Source organism: Canis lupus, chromosome 3, assembly GCF_011100685.1.
Source record: "Canis lupus familiaris isolate Mischka breed German Shepherd chromosome 3, alternate assembly UU_Cfam_GSD_1.0, whole genome shotgun sequence".
NCBI classification, from domain to species: Eukaryota; Metazoa; Chordata; class Mammalia; order Carnivora; family Canidae; genus Canis; species Canis lupus.
In genome coordinates, this window is record NC_049224.1 from 68,386,019 (window position 1) to 68,410,190 (window position 24,172).

Consider the following 24,172-nt stretch of genomic DNA (forward strand, 5'->3'; position numbering starts at 1 on the left):
TAAAAGCATAGTAAAATCTAGATCTTGCCTAACCTGATGGTTGGTGAAAAAATTGGGACACAAATCCACGTCTTTCTGACTCCAACTCAATGAATCGAACATATGCTGGCATATGTTATGTGCATCCTTAAAACAAAACTTCTAATACCTTTGAATATGCCAGTATCTTGTTCTGACAGATACACAATTTTTTTTTTTTTTTTTTTTGGTGATGACTCAACATCTCTCAACTCTTGAATGATGTCAGTTGCTGTCTCTGGATGGTCTTCACCAAAGAGCAGGAGGCAGTCAAACGTTAGTGCTTCCTGACAGACACCTTGATCAATATTCTCTGCAGAGAGCTTTTCAGAGGTAATCCATCATACTGGATTGATGCTCTTTCAGTAGAAGCATTTGTTCAGTGATTTGACCAGGTTGTTATTGTTATTCCTTCTAGCCTTAAGATTCTATGATATTTTAATTACAATGCATTGAATGCAAAGAGCAATTAGTTTCCCTAACTTAATATTTCCAAGCAAATTGATGAAAACACATTAACTCCAGTTGGATTCATTCATGGAGGATATTAGGGTCACTGCAATGTGAAGAGTTTGTTCATATATCATCGGTACAATCTACCAAAGAGGAATGCATATATGTAGATTTGATTGCATCGCTGTGTGCCAGTCACCTGCTCACTTTGAGATTTGTTTCTAACCCTGCTCTGCTCTTTATGACCAAGATGACCTCAGAAGGTGGATTTTCACAGACTCCCTTGGAAACTGAAATCCTTCTGGACCACCAGAAGAGGCACAGGCAGTAGATTGGAAGGTAGTAGAAAAGGAGATATTAGAGTATTTGTCCCCTTTCTTTTGTGCCCTGGTACCATCTCGGGCAGTACCTCTGTCCTCTGTAATTTTAGCACCCCATATGGTAGGCAAAGCCATGAATCCTGAGCTCTGATAACATTGTCTTCTCTCTTGTGCTGTTATCTTGGGAGGTGGCAGGCTCTTTCCTAACCTCCAGGTTTCTTCATGCTTCCCTGTGTTCTCTCAGCAATTCTGTCATCCAGGTACCAAATGCCCTATGTTACATTCCTTCTGTTTGAAACTAGTGCAGATCCTGACTTCCTAACTAGGATTGATTTGGTGCACATCGCAGTTAATTTGAAACTCTTGAGTTTGGAGAATACCTGCTTTTTAACTGCCTGAAAGGTAGGATGCTTGGCCAGAAAAGAGATGAGGTGGAAAATGGATGGAGCATCTGGAAAGCCAAGCAAAAATGACTTGGCTTTTTCCAGGAAGACTTGTGTTACAAATATTTTCCTGACAAGATCATTAAGTAGTTGTTTTACTCTTGTAGATGTCCCAGGGCACAGTCATGGTGGTGGTGGCAACACCTGCTTGGGGGTGGTTGGTGCCCAATGGCAAAAGACAACAGGGAAAGGAGTGGGAATAGTGGGCCCAATAGTGATGCCAAAGAAAGAATTCAGCAAAGGAAGAGAAACTGAAGAGTGACTGGTTCAGTGAGCCAAACAGCCTCATTTGAAGGAAAAGATGCTGAAACAGGGATCACAAATGATCATAACATTGTTCACACTCAGAGGAGAGAAAGTTTAACTGGGGACATATAGGACCCTACAGGGAAGAAAGACCTGGTGCCAATACTTTGAGTAGGCCAGACTTATCAGTGCTCAGAAAGCCTCCATGAATGGATCAGTGTGGCAAGGCTGATGAAATTGGGGGTAAAGTGGGAATTCAAACAGAAGACATGTTGCATTTTGAAGGTCAGGTCCATCTTCCTAGGCCTTTTCTATAGCCTCTACCCTGCATAAGAATGGCTTTTCCATTTCAGCTGCCAATCAGTTGAATATTTATTCCATCTTCCCACCGAATATTATTTTTTAAAGCACTGAAGTATGGCAGGAATGGAGAGCTTTTAAAATAGATGATTAAGTCCTAGAATTTTAGGAAGGTTGGGAAGTCATTTAAAACTTTCTCCAGAATTATTCATCTATCCCTTTAAAATATTGATCAGTCTAGAGTTTCCTTTGCCAACTGCAGTTCTGTTTCAACAGAGGCACAATTTAATGTGGAGTACATTAATAATCTACAAATTCCCTCTTCTAGTCTGCACAATCCACATTCCCCCTTCCCTCCCTCCCTCCCTTCCTCCCACTCTCCTTACTACTTCCTTTCCATCCATCAACAATTTAGTACCTACAATGTATTTTGCCTGTAAGGTGACAATTATAAGAATAAATTAAATGATGATCTATTACCTCATGCCACAATCTAAGGGCATGTAAAAAGTTGTGTGAAATGATTATAACATTGAAAAAGATATGCAGTGAAGCAGACACATGGGAAAATGATATAAAGTTATAAGAAAAACAGAGAGGGGCTAGAAACTCACATATCTTTATCTACTCTAGCTCTGCACAAAGGCAATGTTTTACTGTATTTTGAACATCATCTTTTTATTTTCACTGTCCTAAAGGAGAAGTAGTATTTTTCCTATTTTGTACATAGAAAACTGAAGATCAAAGAGGCTAATTTTTTATGACTGAATGGAAACAATTGACAGAGCCAGAGTATGATCCTAGGCTATGTGTGGGCAACAAAAATGAATTCAGAGGAGAGGCAAGGTACTAGCCAGATATTGATTAGTATTAAGTGGCCACAAAGGAAAAGCATTCTAGGCAGAAGGAACAGCATCACAAAATGATGCTTTAAAATAGAAGAATGCACTTAGGTTAAAAGAATAGGAAAAATCATGCAGCTGACAAGCAAACATTAATTCTTACTACATTGTAATATGGAGTGGAGTGGGGTTATTTGTGCTTTATTGAGCTGATGATTTAATATGTAATATGATACCAGAAAAAACTGTTGCCATAAAGAGACAAATGACTTTTGCATTTTTATAGTTTTCAGTCACTGTATTGCCTACAGATCATTCTAGGAAAGCACAGGGAGTCTTTCACTCTCTTGGAGCTTTTCATAAACTCTCCTCTAAATGCATCTTGTCTACTAGGGCCTAGAGCAAAATTGAAAGAAAGTAATTTATTTGCTGAAGCTCGATTGCTATTTAGAGGGAGCTTAATGCAAAACATCGAAATGAATCTCTAAACAAAGTGCTCTCTCATTGTGTTTGTCTATTGCTCCAAAGTTAAGAGTTCCATTCAGAATTACAGCATGCAGTCACAGTCACCATAGGGAATACCTGTAAGCATCTTTGCTGTAAAGTGATTGTATAATCTTTGGTGCCCAACTGCAGTGATTATAGCTGAAATTGAGTACCACTTTAAGATTAAAGCCTAGTGAAATAAAGATGTAATAAGATTTAAAAACAATAGTTCTCATGAATGGAACAACAAGAATGAGTTATGGTGTTTGGAAAAAAAAAAAAAAGAAGAAGGCTGGGAAGGAATTTTAGTGAGGGAACTGGATCACACAAGTATGCAAATTTGGTGTGGAACTATTAAATGCAGAAGGAATGCCACCTCCTGGACCTCCTAGGTCTGTAAGCTTTCTCGGTAAAAGACCAGATGGTAAATATGTTGGGCTTTGTGGGCCAGATGGTCCTGTTACAACTGTTCAACTCTGCTGTTCTAGCATAAAAGCATCCACAGACAATACTTAAATAAATGGGTGTGGCTATGTTTCAACATTTCAATAAAACTTTATTTATAAAAACAGGCCACAGATTACTGACCCTTACCCTAGGCTACTTATTTCATTTTTAGAAATTTCATTTATTTATTTATTTATTTATTTATTTATTTATTTATTTATTTATTTTTATTTATTTATAAGATTTTACTTATTTACTTATGAGAGAGAGAGAGAGAGAGAGACAGAGGCAGAGACACAGGCAGAGGGAGAAGTAGGCTCCATGCAGGAAGCCTGAAATGGGACTCCATCCCCGGACTCCAGGATCACGCCCTGGGCTGCAGGCAGGTGCTAAACCCCTGAGCCACTCAGGGATCCCCTAGAAATTTTATTTAAATTCAATTAATTAACATATAATATATTATTAGTTTCAGAGGTAGAGTTTTGTGACTTATCAGTTGCATATCTGTATGTGCATACATATATACCCAGTGCTCATTACATCCTATGCCCTCCTTAATACACCCCTATTTCAGTTGCCCCCCCACTTCTCCTCCAGCAACCCTCTGTTTGTTTTATATATTTAAGATGAATGAATAAAAAAGACATGGTATTTATATACAATGGAAAATTACTCAGCCATCAAAAATATTAAATCTTACCATTTGCAATGATATGTATGGAACTAGAGGGTATTTTGCTAAGTGAAATAAGTCAATCAGAGAAAGACAGTTATATTATTTCACTCATATGTGGAAGTTACAAAGAAAGAGAATCATAGGGAAAGAGAGGGAAGAATAAAATATGACAAAATTAGAGAGGGCGACAAATCATAAAATAAGCTACATATTTCAAAGCTCATCTGATGCATGCATCTCATTTATGGCACTGTGGTGGGCTGTTACATTCATGGCTCCTGAGGATGCATATCCTGCCCATCCACTCTCTTCTGTATTCCCATCCAAGACTGATTCTAGGTTCGACCAACTCACATAATGGGAATTCAGCAAATATGTCATTAACAAAGACTTAATAACTAACTGTGCATTGGGATTTTTCTTTCTGGAACCTCTCAAATATTAAGAAAATATTAATATCAAGTTAAGCCACTCAATAATGAGAGATGATGTGGATAGAGATGCCCACCTAACACCTACATCAAGACTATAAAATTGATGAGACCATCTTAATTCAAGTGGCCTCAGATGAATCTCCAGATGATGATAGCTGCATGGGTGAGCCCATAAAAGTTTAGCTTGCTCTTCTGAGATTAGCCAACCCACAGAACTGTGAGAAATAAACCACTCAGTTTTGGGGTGGCAGGTTATGTAGTAACAGACAACTGATAAGTAACCAGTTATTATCATGATATTTCATGATAATCCTGAGATCATGTATGCAGCATGAAAATTGAAATGAATAGATCTGAGTTTGAATGTGGGGGCTGGACATCACCAATGGTTTTACCCAGAGTAAGGCTACTACCTCTCTGCCTCTCAGAATTAGCCCTTAGAGATGTGAGTTTATTTGTAGGATAGTTTTATATAGTTGAAATGACTGGTTCCTGATAATATATAGCTATTTCTATAGATATAGGTGGGTATATTCTTTCTATCTATCTATCATCTATCTATCTATCTATCCTTTCAAATCTTACCGTATGACCTTCCAAAGTGATTATACCAATTTTTATTACAGCCTACAATGTAAGGTTTTCCAAACATTCCCCTTTCCTCTACACCATAAACTGTTTGGAAATATGTCATCCTGATAAGTGAAACATGGTATGTTGAAGTTCTAATTTGTACTTCTTTACATGGATTAACATTCCTTAATATATTCATATGACATTTTCATTTATTTTCCACCAAATTCACTTTTGAGATCCTCAACACATTTTTGCCTAGGACTGCTGAAATTTCTAAATTGATTTTAAAGAAAATTAACTTTGTATAGATTGCATTGTGTTCCCTCATAATTCATATGTTGAAGCCCTAAAGCCCAAGGTGACAGTATTTGGAGACAGGCCTTTGGGAAGTAATTAGGTTGTGATGAGGTCATGAGAGTGGGCCCCTCATGACGGAGTTAGTGTTTTTATGGGAAGAGATACCAGAAATACTCTCTCTCTCTCTCTCTCTCTCTCTCACTCTCTCTTTCTCCCTCTCTCTCTCTTTCTCAGTGGATGCACTGAGGAAAGACTATGTGAACATAAAGTGAGAAGGTGGCCTTCTATAAAGCAAGAAGAGTCTCACCAGGAACTGAATGGTCTGGCACTTTGATCTTGGCCTTCTCAGACTCCAGACTGTGAGGAATAAATTTCTGTAGCTTAAGCCCTTTATACTATGGAATTTTGTAATGGTAGTAGAAACTAGTAGTCATATATATGATAGATAACTTCCCCATTTGATGTTTGTGTTTGACTTGATATTTTGTTCTTTGGACATGCAGAACATTTTATATGTTTTGCAATTGATTTTAGCAATATGTCCTTTTATGCATTTTTTGGCCCTTAGGTTCAGAAAGGTCTTTTCCATCAATATTTGCAATGATTATTCCTTGTTTCATTTTAGCTCTTTTATTATTTTGTTCTTTAATTTTTAAATCTTTTATTCATCTGAGTATTTTTCATGTAAGAAATAAAGGAAGAAAAATAGATTGGGATTCTGATGTTTCATGTATTTATTTTGGAACTTTTGGATACACCCCCACCCTGATAGCAGCTCCTTGTTTCAATGCTATCTGTTCTTTTCTCTACTCCTTATACTTATTTAGAAATATTTTAGGACTTGATATTCTATCCTACTGATCTATCTCTCTATGTCTAAAGTACGAAATTCTTCTAATTGCTGGAGTTTTATCACACTTTTGATAATTAATAGGCTTGTCTTCTCTCACCCTTTTCCCCTCCAATCTTTAAAACACTAATGCCAAGTATAGATTTTTCCATATGAGCTTGAGAATCAAAGCACCTGTTTTCAGAAAAAGAAAGAAAATTATTTTCCTTTTTTATTGTATAGCATTATGTCCACCAATTAGTTTAGAAAGAAATATCATTTTAACTATTTCAACGCTTCCCTTCCAATACCGAAATATGTCATTCCGTTCATTTTTGTCTTTTGTTATGTTCCTCAATAGAATCCTAAATTTCATTCATGTGTTTTCTGAATCCCCAAAGTCCTGAAGACATTTGATTGTTTTTCCCCATTGTTGTTGTTGAAATGTGATCTTTTTTATTCTACTTTTGAACAGATTATTATTTTATACAGGAGCACCAGTGACAGTGAGTTAGTATATTCATTATTTGCCAGACAGTATATTTTATGTTTTATATATTTTATATTTGCTCAGTATATTTTATAATTACTAATATTTGCCCTAATGTCAAAACAGGCAACAAAGTAATTAAAACCCAATGCCCCTATTTCCCTTCAACATAGGGATCCTGCTGCCTCTGGTTCAGTGGTGAGCACTTGAATGAAGGACATGGCCTGCACTCACAATCCTGTCTTTACAATGTGAGTTTCTTAACTTCTCATATGGTTTAGTTTTTTTCATCTGTAAAAAAAGAGGATAACAATAGTACTTGTCTCACAGGATTGCTGGACAATTAAATTAATGCTGGTAAAATATTTAGAACAATACCTTTTTTTTTAGACAAATTCTTTACATATAATAAAGACTCAGTAGTTGTTCTCTCTGTTGTCTCACATACTAAATCCATAAATCACACAGCAATAGACTTGCAGGTTCTGGTGTCCCTGGAAGGGCAATTTAAAGGCTAAACGACGTGATATAAATGCAAGTGCCTTGCAAACTTACACTATTATTAGAACACAAAAGAATTGTAAACAGCCAGGTCACAAATGGATCCATTCATTCAACTAGCATTTACTATATGGTGGTAGAAGTAGAGACAGTCTAGAACTCAGGTTCAAATTTTATTTCATTTGTTAAGTAAGTGTTTTTTAAAAACACATTTTATTTATTTATTTATTTATTTATTTATTTATTTATTTATTTATTTAAGATTTTATTTATCTATTCATGAGAGAGAGAGAGAGAGAGAGAGAGGCTGTGACACAAGCAGAGGGAGAAGCAGACTCCATGCAGGGATCCTGATGTGGGACTCCATCCCGGGACTCCAGGATCACAGCATGGGCCCAAGGCAGACGCTTAACTGCTGAGCCACCCAGGCATCCCAAGAAAGTGTTTTTTGTTGTAGTGAAGGCTTTGTTAGAGTTAAGTCCAGAGGAGAGTGCTGAATTCATTCTCAAGATAATGCCAAAGAAACATATTGATGATGATTCTTCTTTTGAATACACCGATTGGCTCCTTGATTGCAGTCTGGTTGTGTAACCAGAGCTGGAAAGAAATGTGTTAACATTAGCTAAGAGGGTCTGGATACACATCACGTGCCAGATACTCTGCCAGCTATTTTATATTCACTAAATTAACTATTTCCACAAAACTTGATATGTACCAAAAATATCTTTACAGACAAAAAAAAAACAAACAAAACAAAACAAAACAAGAAAAAACCTTATCAGAGGTTTAAGTAAGTTACATGTCCCAGCCTTATATAACTAGAGGGCAGGGGCCAGGACTCCAGTACTCTGAACCCTGAAAAGCCTGCCCTTCCAAACTGCAGCCAAGAACCATGTAGCCCATTGATCTTATATCAGTGATGAAAAGCAAGAGATGAATTGGGGAGTGAGTTGGGGAGAAGTACATTCAAGACAAAATCTATCCCAACTGCCGTACAATCTTGAGAAGGGACACAGTGGTAAAGAAACCTTTTGAGTGGTAAAGGCACCTTGTGAGTGGTAAAGGCTATAAGAAAAAACAAACAACCAGAAGCTGAGTACATCAAAGTTTCCATTATTGGTGGGATTTCTCCCTATATGGATTATCTAATTAAAGTTGTATCAATCATTCATCATAAATAAGGTGCTGTGCAGTAATAATCACGATAATATTTACAGAGAACTTTACATGAAGCACTACTGTCAGCACTTCATATTAATTAAATTGCACAATATTCCTAAGGCCTATGAGATAAGCATTATTATGACTCTTCCTCATTTACAGATAAAGAAATTGATGTAATTGGCCCAAGGCCACACAGTCAGAAAGATTAAGTAATTGGCCCAAAGCCACATAGTCAGTAAGCTAGGATTTGTACTCAGTTTGTTCTGAGCCAACCGCTGTACCATATGCTTTCTCTTTTTAAGTGGCTTTAGTCTATTGTCTTGTTGTGTTATTGATGGTGATAAGGATGTTTTAAACATCAGCACTTTTGTAAACTATCCAGGTATCCTCGAAGGGAAACTGTTTAGCTCAATTAGATCTAAGTTTTCCACCATGTAATTTGGGTCTTCTTAGTTCTGTGCATTGTTTGGTCATTCACTGAGTATGATAAAATAAATTCTACTAATACTGTTTTAATTTTGTAATTTTTTCTTGTATTTCCTGTAGTTTTCTGCAATATATATTGTAATGAATGATGATAATTGGTGCCTAAACATTTGTTAAATTCACCATTCGGTATTATGCCCCTTTTTATATTTTATAGTGTCTTAATCTCTTTTTGAACTGAATTTATCATAGTTAATATCTCATAGTCCTTGTATTCTTAGGGTTTGCCTTATATGTATGATCCAGTTATCTTACTGTGACTTCGTCCTATCTATGCATAATTTTTATATGGATTGTCCTTACACTTTGTATTTTTGAGGCAAGAGTGATGACTTTCTTTTCCTTTTTTTTTTAAATTGAGGAGTAAATCAAACTTAGTATAACATACTGCTGTTAAGTGTACACATTGTGTATACTTGTGTAACCAGACCCTACATCAAAATCCACATTTCTATCAGCCCAAGAAGTACCTGTGTGCCCCTTTCCGATCCATCAGAAGGCATCCTTAAGGCATCCACTATTCTTAAGGCATCCACTATTTTGGTTTCTAGCCCCACACATTTATTTTGCATATTCTTGAACTTATTAAATAGTATCATGCTTGCATACACTTTTGTATCTGATTTCTTTTTCTCACCAAATTGTTTCTTAAGCTCATGTAGCTGTACATGTGGATAGCTTGTAATTTTAAGTTGTTTTTTCTTTTTCTTTTTTTTCTATTTTATTTTATTTATTTATTTTATTTTATTTTTTTATTGGAGTTCAATTTGCCAACATATAGCATAACACCCAGTGCTCATCCCATCAAGTTCCCCACTCAGTGCCCGTCACCGAGTCACCCCCACCCCCTGCCCACCTCCCTTTCCACCACCCCTTGTTCGTTTCCCAGAGTTAGGAGTCTCTCATGTTCTGTCTCCCTGTCTGATATTTCCTACTCATTTTTCTCCTTTCCCCTTTATTCCTTTTCACTATTTTTTGTATTTCCCCAAATGAATGAGACCATATAATGTTTGTCCTTCTCCGATTGACTAATACCACTCAGCATAATACCCTCCAGTTCCATCCACGTCGAAGCAAATGGTGGGTATTTGTCGTTTCTAATGGCTGAGTAATATCCCACTGTATACATAGACCACATCTTCTTTATCCATTCATCATTCGATGGACACCAAGGCTCCTTCCACAATTTGGCTATTGTGGACATTGCTGCTAGAAACATCGGGGTGCAGGTGTCCCGGCGTTTCATTGCATCTGTATCTTTGGGGTAAATCCCCAGCAGTGCAATTGCTGGGTCTAGGGCACATCTATTTTTAACTCTTTGAGGAACCTCCACACAGTTTTCCAGAGTAGCTGCACCAGTTCACATTCCCACCAACAGTACAGGAGGGTTCCCCTTTCTCCACATCCTCTCCAACATTTGTGGTTTCCTGCCTTGTTAGTTTTCCTCATTCTCACTGGTGTGAAGTAGTAGCTCATTGTGGTTTTGATTTGTATTTCCCTGATGGCAAGTGATGCAGAGCATTTTCTCATGTGCTTGTTGGCCATGTCTATGTCTTCCTCTGTGAGATTTCTGTTCATGTCTTTTGCCCATTTCATGATTGGATTGTTTGTTTCTTTGCTGTTGAGTTTAATAAGTTCTTTATAGATCTTGGAAACTAGCCCTTTATCTGATACATCATTTGCAAATATCTTCTCCCATTCTGTAGGTTGTCTTTGAGTTTTGTTGACTGTCCATTTGCTGTGCAAAAGCTTCATATCTTGATGAAGTCCCAATAGTTCATTTTTGCTTTTGTTTCTCTTGCCTTCACGGATGTATCTTGCAAGAAGTTACTGTGGCCAAGTTCAAAAAGGGTGTTGCCTGTGTTATCGTCTAGGATTTTGATGGATTCTTGTCTCACATTTAGATCTTTCATCCATTTTGAGTTTATCTTTGTGTATGGTGTAAGAGAATGGTCCCGTTTCATTCTGCATGTGGATGTCCAATTTTCCCAGCACCATTTACTGAAGAGACTGTCTTTCTTCCAATGGATAGTCTTTCCTCCTTTGTCGAATATTAGTTGACCATAAAGTTGAGGGTCCACTTCTGGATTCTCTATTCTGTTCTATTGAATTTTTTCTTTTTCTGAATGAAGTTCCGTTACATGACTATACCATCATTTTTAAAGTCATGCATTTGTTGATAGACATTTGAGTTCCCACCTAGTTCATGGCTATTTTGATGATTACTGCTATGAACATTTCCATACAGGTATTTCTGTGATTACACACTTTTCTTTCTATTGAGGAATTAACGTAAGAATGGAGTTCTTTGGACAGAGGTAAGTGCATATTTAACATTACAAGAAATTGCCAAGTAATTTTGAAAGGTGATTTTATTTTTTACCTCCTACCACCAACATGTGCAAGTCATGTTGCTTCATTCCTTCTTAACATTTGCTATTGTCAGATTTTCGTTTTAGTTGTGGCTTTTTGCCATTCTATGACTATGAGATATTTTCTTGTGACATTTTTAATTTGCATTTTTCTGGTGACTAAGCAGGTTATATTACCATAGATTTACTGGACAGTATTATATCTTCTCATTGATGGTTTATTCAAGTCTTTGGCCCTTTTACACCCATCTGGGTTGAATATCGTGGTAGACCTGAAACAGATGCCATTTGATCCCTCTTTGGGTGAAGACATCAGCCAGCTCAATGTTTACTTTAGCTGCAGAGAGCTACCTGGCATGGGAGCACATCCTTCCCAGGGGCAGACTACCTCCAGTGATTGATAGAGTTTAAAGGCTTGACCATTTGGGCTTAATGTATCATATATACTTCAGAGTTCCCTGTAGGACTGGATGAGAATTTTCAGATCTGCATCACAGTTTGGCTACTACTTTGTCCAATCCTTGTTTTTTCTTCCTTCTTTCCACGTGTGTCAATTACTAATATATAACTGTACACTAAAATCTCTTAGCATCTGCAATCAGAGAACACTATCTATGATCACTGGTACCAGGAAGGATTTGAGAAATCAAGGGTGAAGACTGAATTTGAAGCAGAATTATCTGTCACTTAGTTGGTCATAAAGACCCACCATTGGTAGGTACTATAGTGCAAACAAGTGCTGGCACTAAGTAGGTCCCCAGGATTTAATATTCAGAGTAGCTGAGCTCTGGAGAATGTTAAACATGGACCCAATGCAGGCCTGGTGTACTAAAATTAGGATTCTGGTTGTAAAATAATGGCATCTTGATACTAGATTGGGGACAAAGGGTGGATGTCCTCTTATGCTTTGAAAAGTTAAACTCTTCTGAACCTGCCAAAATGGCCCATATGTCTCTATTAAGATCTAACACAAATGAGTGAGATTTATATGGTATTCATGTTTCTTTGACTCACTTATTTCACTTAGCTTAACTGACTGGAATTTAAAAACAAACAAACAAAACAAAATCTAACACAACTCTGGTGCAAGAAGAGGATGAAGAGGCTTCTCCCTCTAATATAATCTGTACAACAACCATTTTAGGATCTACCCTCACATCCTTCCTGGCCACTGAGTAAACCACCACTGACAGTAAGAAAGGCCATTGTAAAACTAGGATGATTGATAGCAATGGATTCATTAAGATCCTAAAACAGTAGTCACAGGTACACTTAACTTCTAGAAACCAGGTAGATAAAATTATCATGAATGGCAGGATTAGAGTGGTATCCAGGAGGCCTGACATACACAAACATGAGAGTGTTCTACAAAATGCATCCCTAGTGGCAAAACAGTGGAATAGCCAATAAGGATCAATACTCAGCTTTTATCATTACAAAAAATTAAAAAGTCATGTCCAGCAGGGTGGGAACTGTTGTCCGATAAAAACAAAGTAATGATTCTATGTCTAAGTTTACAGAAACTAAGTAATGATTCTATGTCTAAGTTTACAGAAACTAAACATTTAGCAGTTTTAAAATCTGAAACATGATGCCTAATAGGGAGTCTGGCCCTCTGGAAGAAGGATCCTGCCACACTATGGTAAAGTGATGTGATGATTTTCCCATTCTTTCCCCACAGGGACCTCAACCATTTATTCAAGTAACTGCCCTCTGGGAAAAAGGGGACTGGGAAAACATTTCAGAGGCCTGAGCTGATATTGGTAACTAGCAACCTGAAGCATTATCTGTTAAATTCTTCTGTAAGAAGGGTACATATTGGGAGCAGGTAATAACTGGAGCCCTAGCCAAAGTCAGTGTTAATTGGTCTATGATATCACTCAGTGATCACTTACCCAGTCCTTAGGTAGATAATTGCAATTAGCATAGTTGATGGTTGGTGCAAGCCTCACATCAGTCCCTTGGCTGATAGAGTAAGAGTCACTACAGGACACCAAGTAGAATCTAATGAAACTCCACCTTCCTCCTCCTGGCCATATCCTGACTAAGACAGCTAAAATCAGTGCCACCCTTAAGGAACTAAAGGGTACCTAAGTGGTGGACCTGCCATATATCCATGTACTTTGTAAGTCTGGCCTTTGCATAAGAAGGATGATCTAGTATGGCAAATGAGACTTTGCATACATGGTTAGGTGAATGATCCTGACATAGAAGATTATTCTGGGTGATAACTGATTGGCTCAAACGTGATCACAGTGATCCTCCTGAGGGGAAAACAGGAGGAGTTAGAGAGAGAAAAAGAGGCAGCGATGGGTAAATTGTACTGATGGCTTTGAACATGGGAGTACGGGCATCATAGAGCATAAGGAGCCACAAAATGATGAAAAGGACAAGGAAATGGATTCTCCTCTGAGAGCCTCCAGAAGGAACCAACCCAACAAACTTTGACTTTGGCCTAATGAAGCTGTGTTCAGATTTTAGACCTCTGGAAGTATAAAATAATACATTTGTGCTGTTTTAAGCCATTAATTTGAGAAAACTTGTTATAGTAGACACAGGAAACTAACACAAGAGGATTTTTGTTTGTGATTCCATTGTTTTCTAGACTGCATTGATGAAACGTCCACCGTTATTCATTTTCTTATTCATTGTATGAAATACATCTTTTTCTTTTTTCTATAGCTGCTTTTAAGATGTTCTCTTCATTTTCATTATCAGCAGTTTGACTATGAAATGCTCTGGCATATATTTTCTCTATATTGATCCCAGTTGGCTTTCGTTCACTAGAGGTTAGTGGTTTTAATGAAATCGGAAATATTTCATGTAATATTTCTTGAAATAGATTATCTTGCCCACTCTCTGTTATCTTCTGATGGAACTCCACTTCCATATGTATGACATTGTCAGCTATTACCCTGTAACTTGTCAAAATTTTGCTCATTTTCCCAATCATTTCCCTTAGCTTTGAATTATTTTGATTATGTTGACTTCTTATCCATAATCTTTTCTTACACATTGTCCAACTTTGTTGATGCCATCATCTTTTTTTATTTCAGTAATTGCACATTTTAGTTCTACGAGTTTTATTTGGTTATTAAGTATATCTATGTCACTACGAATTCCTCCATCTTTTCCTGAAAACTCTTGAACATCTTTTCCTACAAACACTTTTAAAATATGTCTTATAGTTATTATAAAGTCCTTGTCTTTTAATTTCAACATTTTGGGTATGTTTAGGTCTGTTTTTATTGACTAATTTTCTCTTGACTATGCATCGTATTTTGTCTGCTTTTCTGCTTTCCAGATAGTGTTTTATTCTGTACTGGTATTGTGAAGTATACATTCAGAGATTTGGAGTTCTTTTATCTTCACTTGCAGAGAGATTGATTTGGGTCTAGCAGGCAGTTAAATTATTGATGGATCATCTCCGGTCCTGTGCAACTTGGGTTTAGGCTTTTTGAACTCTATTTAAATTTTCCCTTAATCCTAGGGTTTAAAGCTTAGTTCTGTGATGCCCTTACTCCTGAATCATGGCCCGTAAGGGTTTTGTATGGGAAGTTTGAGCGTTTTATCAAGACCCTCTCCCAAGCACAGGATAACTACTACCAATTCTGCTCAACTCTTTAGTCTCCTTGTTATGGCTTTTAGCTGGATCTATGGAATTCACTGCACACATGCATTTCTGGAGTCTGATAAAAATTGAGATGAATTTATATGCAGACTTTGGGGGCCATTTCTGACCCATCTTCCTTTCTGGTGTATCTTCCCTGAATTTCCAGTAGTTCTGACATTCCCAAAATCTAACCTCTTATTCCTCATCCCAGTAAGATTACTACTTTCTGCTTGAGCTCTATTTTCCTTAAAATAGAGCTTGGCTTAAGCATACTCTCATGTCCCCATGACAAAAGAGTCACAAGCTTAAGATAAACAAATAAATAAACATCTTTGTTAACCTATATAACCAGTTAAGAATAATTTTCTAACTCTCACTAATGCATATTTAACAGCATCTCAGCTTTGTACCTGATAGTGTCATCCAGAGCACATTTCATCAGTAAAGACTGTCAGTTTTTCTTTCTCATTACTCAGTGTCATCCTCCCTTTTGTACATCCAGAGGGAAGTTGTAAATAATCTTCAGTTTCCCAAATGGAGCAGTACAGAACCCCATGTTACCCTGCATTGTACATAATCTTTATGTACCACACCATGGTATGTACCATATCATATTTATGATTATGATTATGTCAAAAAGCTTTGACCCAAAATCAAACCATTTTTTCCTTTTATAGAAAAAAGTTATGCTCCCATAAACCTAGAGCTTTACATAGAAAATCAGGTTGATGTGGGGAACAGTGTAAACATTTAGAAACTAGTACGCAATTTCAGTTTTTTTTTCTTTTTTTGGTTTCCATCTGATTTCTGCAACCCATTAGTGAAGATAATCTGTTCTATAATAGGCATAATAAGTGATGATAGTGATAAGTAACTTATATAAATAAAAAATGATATAAAGTTCAGATTTAACCTTTTAAACTTACGTGTAATATTAACAATAATAATAGCAATGGGAAGAGCTAATGTGTTTTTGATGCCTAGTTTTCAGAACACTCTATTGAGTTTAATCCTCTTATTAAACCTATGAGGTAGTGGGATTTATAAAAATATCAAATAATTATGTATTGCTTTTGTTAAAATATAAAGCAACAGCATGAAATACTATTTGCACACACCTTGTGGTCCATGCATCTCATATACATTTATGGAATGTATTGATCTCTGTGTATATAGAGAATCATAAAACATTCTTAATGAACTCTACAATGAGAGACTGTTACATAAATACATTATTTCTGCAGAGTACAATATGTGCAATTGCATGCACATGGAAAAATCTTACAGATAAAACATGAAAAAATGGCACATGAAGACTCTGACTTTATAGAGAGGAAGAATTAGAATAGCCAGGGAATGCTTCCTGAATTAAGTAAGTTTCATAGATCAGATGATACTTCAAAATATATTCACTTTCTCTCCTATTTCTGCTCTCCATGTTGGATGGTATATATTTCCTGGCCCCTGAGTCTGGTTAACTTGATTTGCTTTGGCAAGTAGTTATTAGCAGAGATGATTGTAAGGGTAAATGGGCCTGCTTCCTTGAGCTCCTGACTTTCATCATGAGAAGAAAAAGTCTCAGCTACTCCCTCATCTGAGGAGAATGACATACATGTGGCACAGAACCAAGCCCAACCTTCATTTTGGAGGCAAGCCCAACTAGCTGTACCAGAATCAACCAAATCTCAGCAGACTGGCAAATGTGCAAGAGACAAGTGAATACTCATGGTACATGACTGATAGAGACTGAATGTTTGTATTCCCCCACCTTGCCCCCACCAAATTCATACTTCAAAGCCTAATCTCCGATGTGATAATGTTTGGAGGTAGGGCCTTTGGGAGGTGATTAGGGTTAGTAGGTCAAGAGGGTAGGGACTTCATCATGGGATTAACACTCTTATAAAAAGAGAAAGAGACATAAGATCTCCTTTAATATATATGAATGAAGACCATGGGAGGACGTAAGAAGATGGCCTTTTGAAAAGAAAAAAAAGGAAGATGGCCTTTTGTAAACAAATAAACAGGCTCCCACTAGACACCAGATCTGCTGGCATCTTTATTTTGGATTTCCCAGCCAGAATTGTGGGAAATTAATGTTTATTATATAAGCCATCCAGTCTACGGTGTTTTGTGATAGCAGCCCAAACTGATCAAGGCAATGCCATTGACAATTTGTGGTTGTCTGTTTCATAGCAAATCCTGACTGATGGGGATAACCAGTAGATTAATCTTCTTCATCATAATACTTGTTTAATTCAGTATGTTGGTTATTGTGCAAAAGTATCTGCTACCCACTTATAATGCTTTTAATCCCACCCCCATTATTGCTTGTGGATTCAAATCATCCTCCTACTATGTAAATGACTTACCTCTGAATGTACAATGATTCCTTTCTTCTTAGGGTGAAGAGAGATATAAAAAAAAAACTTTTGCCCAGATGTAGGGTTGCATATGTTTCCATCTATAATGAGCAGGGGTAAGAAAAATATAGGAGAAAAGTATGTAAGGATACATAATCGAAACATCTTATGAGTCAAATTTAGCTTCTATAGAAAAGCATGGCAATTGGCTCTTATAATATCTGATCACCAGGCATATTTTTCAAGCCATCACCTCTGCCGAGTACAGAAAACACTTGAGGAAAGGAAAAAAAAAGCAACATTTTGCTAATACAACTTATGTTTTTTTGTGTGAACACATGTTATTTTAAAATTCTTCATTTTGACAGACTTTTATTTTTCAAAAGGCAATGAAAAGTGCCAAGGGAGCTAATAAATGAATTTCCCTCCCTCCAACTCTCTTTTTCTGACCTTTATTAAAGTCCACTTTATTCTCCTTTGGGGAAGAAAAAGTGATTTGTGTCATCTCCCTCAACGAAGAAAAAATCTGAGGAAAGAACAAATAAAAGAACTTTTCATCTTGTCATAAAACAATAATTAACTCCACCATTAGTAACTTATACAAACCTGGGGTGGGGGTGGGGGGGAATGGAGAAGAAGAGAAATCTTCCTGAGAAATATTCCCAGAGGATTGGTGTTAATCAAAGCCTGTGTGATTCAAAGAAAGAAGAAAGGAAGCTATAGGAAAACAAGAACCATAAAAAGGCCTTGAGTGTAGTACCCTAAGGGGGATGGGGGTTAAGGAAAATACTTTTCAAGGATAGATTCTTTTGTATGGTGTGCTTGGTTAATCAGGTCACATGATGCTTTGTGAATTAATATCAAAGTAAAGTTAGCTTGCAGCCACGATTTATTTATTTATTTTTGCTTTCATGAGAGATTTGCTTCAGGGTGGATAAATAGAAGTTCTGAAGGCAATATGTGATTCAGTAGCTTGTGAGGCCAAGACCCTCTTCTTCATGGTGCATATTCTTAGGTCAGTTGTTTTGATTTCTAGCCCATGATTGGAGCAATTTAACCAGAGAAGGACCTCATGGTTTGGCTTGCTTGTCAGATGTAACCCAAATGTTTGAAGGGGGTGGGGGGCAGTGCTTCCATGATACCCAGAAGCTATGGGTTAAAGAAGGGGTTGCATTGTTACTATTAAAGTTGATGATCTGATCTTTTCTTCTCCATGATTCTTTTAGGAATAGACAAAATAGAGATTAAGGAAGCAGTGAGACAAGTTCCAGGGCAACTCTGGAAACAAAGTCAAAATCATCCAAGATGCTTCTGCAGGGCTGGTCAAGGGCACAAGCAGTCCAGATGAAAAGAAACCGAGAAAAAGACCTTATGGAAACAGCCCTGTTACCTGCCTTGGAGTATTTTTTCCTGATATTTACCCAGCTTCCCTTCTTCCCCTAATAAAGTATAAGGAATATTTACTTGCTCACTGATCTGTTTACTCAACCCAAATTTATCATCTTAGTCTGTGTTCCCCCAAATGTAACTTTGAGATAAAAATTATATTTGGTGGTTGAAAGAAAACCCAGTACAGGATTGGTAAAGGAAAGCAGAGAAGGGAAGGTGGTCACTGTCATTATTAACCTGGATCCACGGTGGGTGAGTGAGGCTTACACCCACAGGAGAATCCAATCACTGTCAAGACTATTTTCTCTATACGCAGTTGACATTTTATCATTATCCTGCTACTCATTTCAAAATGTATTTGGCCATTGTTAGATAACAGTTTTTAGAGGTTCTTCAATTAAATCAAGTCAAATGACAATATTATATCTCAGTGATGCTGACATAGAGATGCTCCAAATTTTAATATTCTGTTATGAAATTCCCATGAATTACATTAAAATCCAAACCATATTAAATTCTCTTGTAAGTTAAAGCCCAAAGATTTCAAAATACTACGAACATTATAGCTCCAAATTAAATGTCACCCTTTTCAGTTTAAGTTACAAAGCAATCAAAGTCTTCTCCAGTTTTTTTTTGCTTTGATTAGATTCAGCCAGGGGGTGGAGCTCCTGATGGTTGGGCTGCCTCATCCTGGAAGGGCTATGGTTTCTTCACAGCAGCAGAACATGTTTGCATTCAATGCCAAGTCTTACTTTTAAAGTCAAATGAGGTTTTACTGCATACAAAATTATTATGGTACTCATAACAAAATTTAAAAATAAGATGATCTGCAGACCCTAGAGCTAAATTATATTTGCAGAACCCAGTATTTGGTATTGCTAAATATCTTTTCAAAGAATTAGTGGTATTTGTGGGAAGGACAGTAGAGGGAATTTTGGTTCTGTTTGTTTGTTTTGTTTTATGCTTATCAGGATATCAGCCTGTCTGTATCAGGTTTCCAAAATTTATAAACTACATCCTTTAATTCAGTCTCAGAACTATCCCAGTAAGAGGTTAATTTTGCAGAATTCATTTACCACATCTGAGAGTAGGAAGCAACCTACGCATACTGTTTCTCTTTGAACTAAGTGTTGAGAAACTATGGTCCTGCAAAACCACCTGTTTTTGTAAATAAAGTATCACTAGGACACAGTTACACCTATGTATTTACATATTGTAGATAATTGCTTTCTGAGCCACAAAGACGGAGTTCAAGACTACATAGAGAGAACTTATGTTGTGGTAAGCCTGAAACGCTTATCACCTGACCCTTCAAAGAAAAACGTGTTCTGTTTTAACAGCACTGAAAGCCTTTTTTGCTAAGTTTAGAAAATTGCAATGTAGGGGCTCAGGTCACAGGGCCAGAGCCCAGATCAGATGCTTTTATCTCACATCAAGATTACTTAAAACTTATCAGTTTATATTGCCTTGCACATGGTGTGTTTCTAAAGTCTCATTTCTTCATTGTGCATTAACTTGGGGTTATTGGCATAATTTCTGCAATGCATGATGAGCAGGCTTAGACCACTGGGGCAACTGTCAGTAACTCTGAGTGTGGAATAGTGGAATAGCACAGACCCACAAAACTGCCTCACCACACATGGATTGCAGCCAGAGAATCTTGTTCGGTGGATTCTTATAGTTATGCTCCTGAAGCATGTGCCTTGATGAGGGTAGTAAACAATAGCTCATCCAAATGCTCCTCAAGACACTGTCTATCCCATGTTTTTGGCAGTTCCAACCCTCAAGGAGTGCTACTACTTGCCACATCTTTGGGTTTTCCCTTCCCCAGTGACTATACCTCTCTAGTTGCATCTCCCCCTGCTGTTCTACGCCTTTAACACGGGTGTTTATTGGTTCTTTCCTTCTCTAACACATATAGATCTAGTTCTATTTGTCATATCAGAATTTCTTCTATTTCCCCTTTGCTTACTGCCCAGGGCATTTTTGTTTTTACTTTATTCAGTTCATGAGTTCTGAGTCTTGTAAATGCATCTACTGTTCAAATAGATCTTGTCCACCAAGCTGGGTTAGATAACCCCATTAGGAGACTTTTGTCTCATTAGATAAACAAGTAACCCAGGCCAGGACAATTTATTATCATCCAGTACAGCTTCCAGTTAATAACCTTCATCTTTGCTTCTAGTTCTAATGTCATAAATCTCGTAGGCCTAAGGATATATGTCCTATCTGAATGCATACCTATAATACCAGAGCATCACCTTGAAGTCACCCCATAATTCTTTGAGGATTTCTGATCCTAATCCAAAATTAGTCTTTATACATCCCCACCTTGCCCTAAGTGAGGAATGGAATCATGGGAAACCAACCTAGTGCTGCTTAGTAAAGCCTGGTGCTAATAATTTAAAACGAGACCCTCATGACTATTCTTGGGCAGACGCAGGACTCAGGCTCCTATATCTTCTAAGACTGTAAGGCAATCTTTGCATTGGGGTAAGTTCCTGCGAAGTTGAAGGTCATTCTGTGGCAACCACTCTAAAAACCTTACCATGTGGTAAGAATAAAGCTGATTTTGTTTTAGTTAAAATGCTTTATAGCAAAAATGACCTCTTACTTTATCAAACTAGGATATTTTTCAAGTGAAGGGGAACTACTGTTATTTATGCAGAAGCATTAGGTATAGATAGACTGAGCTGGATAATACAATGACTGATTACTCTACTTGTAGTAGATGCTTTATAGGTTGAGGCCCTTGCTGTGTCCTAAACTTTTGTGGAATACCTGCATGGCATAATATATATCCTGGTGCTTGTAGTACCATCTCTACAGAAGTAGCTTGATCCCGGTATAAGAAATAGCCTTAGCATTACCCTAGATACAGGCGCATAATGAGAAAGGGAGGTGGGCTACAGCATAGCTGAAGGCTTCCCCCTAGACATTCTTTATCTTTGATGAATGGCCAAGAGCTAGGTAGATTATTAGGAGTGGTTCTTTTGAAGTGATGTGGTAATGCATTCATTTCTTCAAGATAAAACTTGTGAGAAAGAGATTGAGATGAAGTTTAGGAGATGAACATCAGTCATGTCACTCCTATATCTTAATACTGGAGGGACAAGGTCAACCACTGAACCATTTCTTAGCACCCAGATGATAAGACGTAATTGTACAAAATCTCATTGGTTCTTGTGTGGAAAATATATTGTGCTGGGAAAGTGGAGGCAGGGGAAGTAGTTGCAAAGCTTCCATAGCTAGAAGGCTACTGCAGGTGTCTGGCCAAGGATAATGCGGGCTTGAACTAATGCAGCTGCAGAAGACAGAAAGCAGGGCAGGCTCTTATATCACAGATTAAGGGTAGGATTACAAAGAATGGATATGGAATTTTGTTAGATTTTGGGCTTAGTATCACCTACTGAGAGAAAATAGAGGAGGAAAATTGAGTTTTAGCAGAGGCTGTGAGCAGGGAAATGGAGAATAATTATAGATAGAAGAAAAGAATAATATGGAAGAAATGCCTCTCATTTTTCATAATTTTGCTAGGTTCTCCCCAATTTAACCTTGAGTGTGTAAATTTATTAAGTTTTACTAAGCAATGCCACCATCTGAAGTGAAACAAGGTAATTTTTTTTCTTGAATATTCCTTCTCTGAACTGATTCATGGAGATGGGTCAGGATACATTTTGAGAGCTGGGTAAAGATCAAGAAAAAAACTGATTTTGACCCTTGTTTGGCTTTGGACTATTACTCCATTTGCCTAGTCTTGAGTTACTTTATCTGAAAAATGGGATAATAATACCTCCCTCAATGACATCATCAAAAGATAAAAGGAAATATTATATGTTGCATACTCAGTATTATGCTTGGAGAAAGGTAAGAATTTTCTAACTGGTGATTATCATTGTAGATTTTTTGATAATTTATTTCCTGAAATACAAAACAGAAGGATGGATATCAGAAAGAAAGAATATTCTTTAATTATTTATTTATTCAACTAAGACATTAAAATAAAGTAAATTAACATAAGGGACACATACTTCTGGCCATGTTACCTCTTCCCATAATTAGCTAGAAAGCCACATGAGATATATGAAATCACTGTTTTTAGACAATACAAAACACGTATTGTTTGTTAATCCTGAGAGAAAAAATACAATCAAGGTAAATCATCCTGGATTTCTGCCTGGACAGCCCTTCCAGAATGTGATACAGAGAACAGAAGTCCAGTTATGAAGATTACATATAGAAGTTCTGAGAGACTGAATTGGTTAGAATTCATGGCAGACTACTGTAAAAGAGAGTTTCTCTCTCTCACATACACAAACATACACACACACACACACACACACTTCGAAAATGTGGACAGGAATTCTATAGCATTTTATGGAGGAATGAACTGCACTGGCATTGAAAGTAATTTGAAAAGACGAGGGAAAGAACCATCAGAGGACTATCAGGTGAAGAGCTACCAGGGATTACCAAAGACTGGCAAAATTTAGTGCTTCTAGGAGCCTGAGTGGAGAGGTCTATCAAATATATATCAAATATTTAAATTAGGAATAACACACAACTTAAAAACAGAGGAGTAGGAGGAACTTCCCAACTCACTTAATGAAGCCTACATTATTCTTACACCCGAACTGGCAAAAAATGTGATAAGAAAATGATTTTGTGACCCAATATTCTTAATAGACACAGGTGTAAAAATTTACCAAAATATTAACAGATCTTATTTGGTGATACATAAAAAGGATAATATGCTCTGCTTACATGAGGGTTGTGCCAAGAATTAAAGTTATATGCTTATAACATTCCAAAAATTACTCAATGTAGTATAACAATTTAATAGAAATGAGAAAATTAAATGATAATTTCAATAGATACAGGACTTTCTTATAATAAGTTCAATTATCTATTCATGAATAAAATATTCAGCAATCTAGCAATAGAAGAAAACTTGCTAAAACTGATCAAGACAAACTCTGAAAAACATACAGCTGACATGATACCTAAGAGTGAAAGACAGAAGGCTTTTCCCCAAAGATTATGAACAAGATAAAAAGGCTCCATCCTCATCTCTTTTATTTCACTGGGTTGTTAGTCAATGTAGTAAGTCAACAGCAACAATAATGATATAGGCATTCAGAGTCGAAAGAAACAAAACTATATTTTTGGGGTGTTTTTTTTGGTTCACAGATTTCATGATCCTGTATGAAGGAAATCTTATGAAGTTTATTTTAAAAAGAAATTAAGATTTTAGGTAAATTAGCAGGATTATTGGATACAAGATTAACATAATCAATTCTATTTCTGTATACCAGTAAGAGTCAGGCGAAAATTGAAATAAAATAAATAGTACCATTTGTCATAGCATCAAAAACATTAAATATTTATGGATACATCTGACAACCTATAGACTGCAACATTGATGAGAGA

At 36.8% G+C, this 24,172-nt stretch overlaps 1 long non-coding RNA gene across 1 annotated transcript in view; it reads right to left on the bottom strand.

Moving 5' to 3' along the window:
* Nucleotides 1-7,693: 7,693 nt before the first annotated feature.
* The window catches only part of LOC111095385, a 34,583-nt gene continuing 18,104 nt past the window's right edge, over nt 7,694-24,172 (bottom strand). Inside the window, exons 3-5 of the long non-coding RNA XR_005356407.1 lie at nt 17,804-17,879; nt 17,363-17,454; nt 7,694-7,955 (exon numbers count right to left, since the gene is read on the bottom strand). This is a non-coding gene — a long non-coding RNA (uncharacterized LOC111095385). The remainder of the gene's footprint in view (nt 7,956-17,362; nt 17,455-17,803; nt 17,880-24,172) is intronic.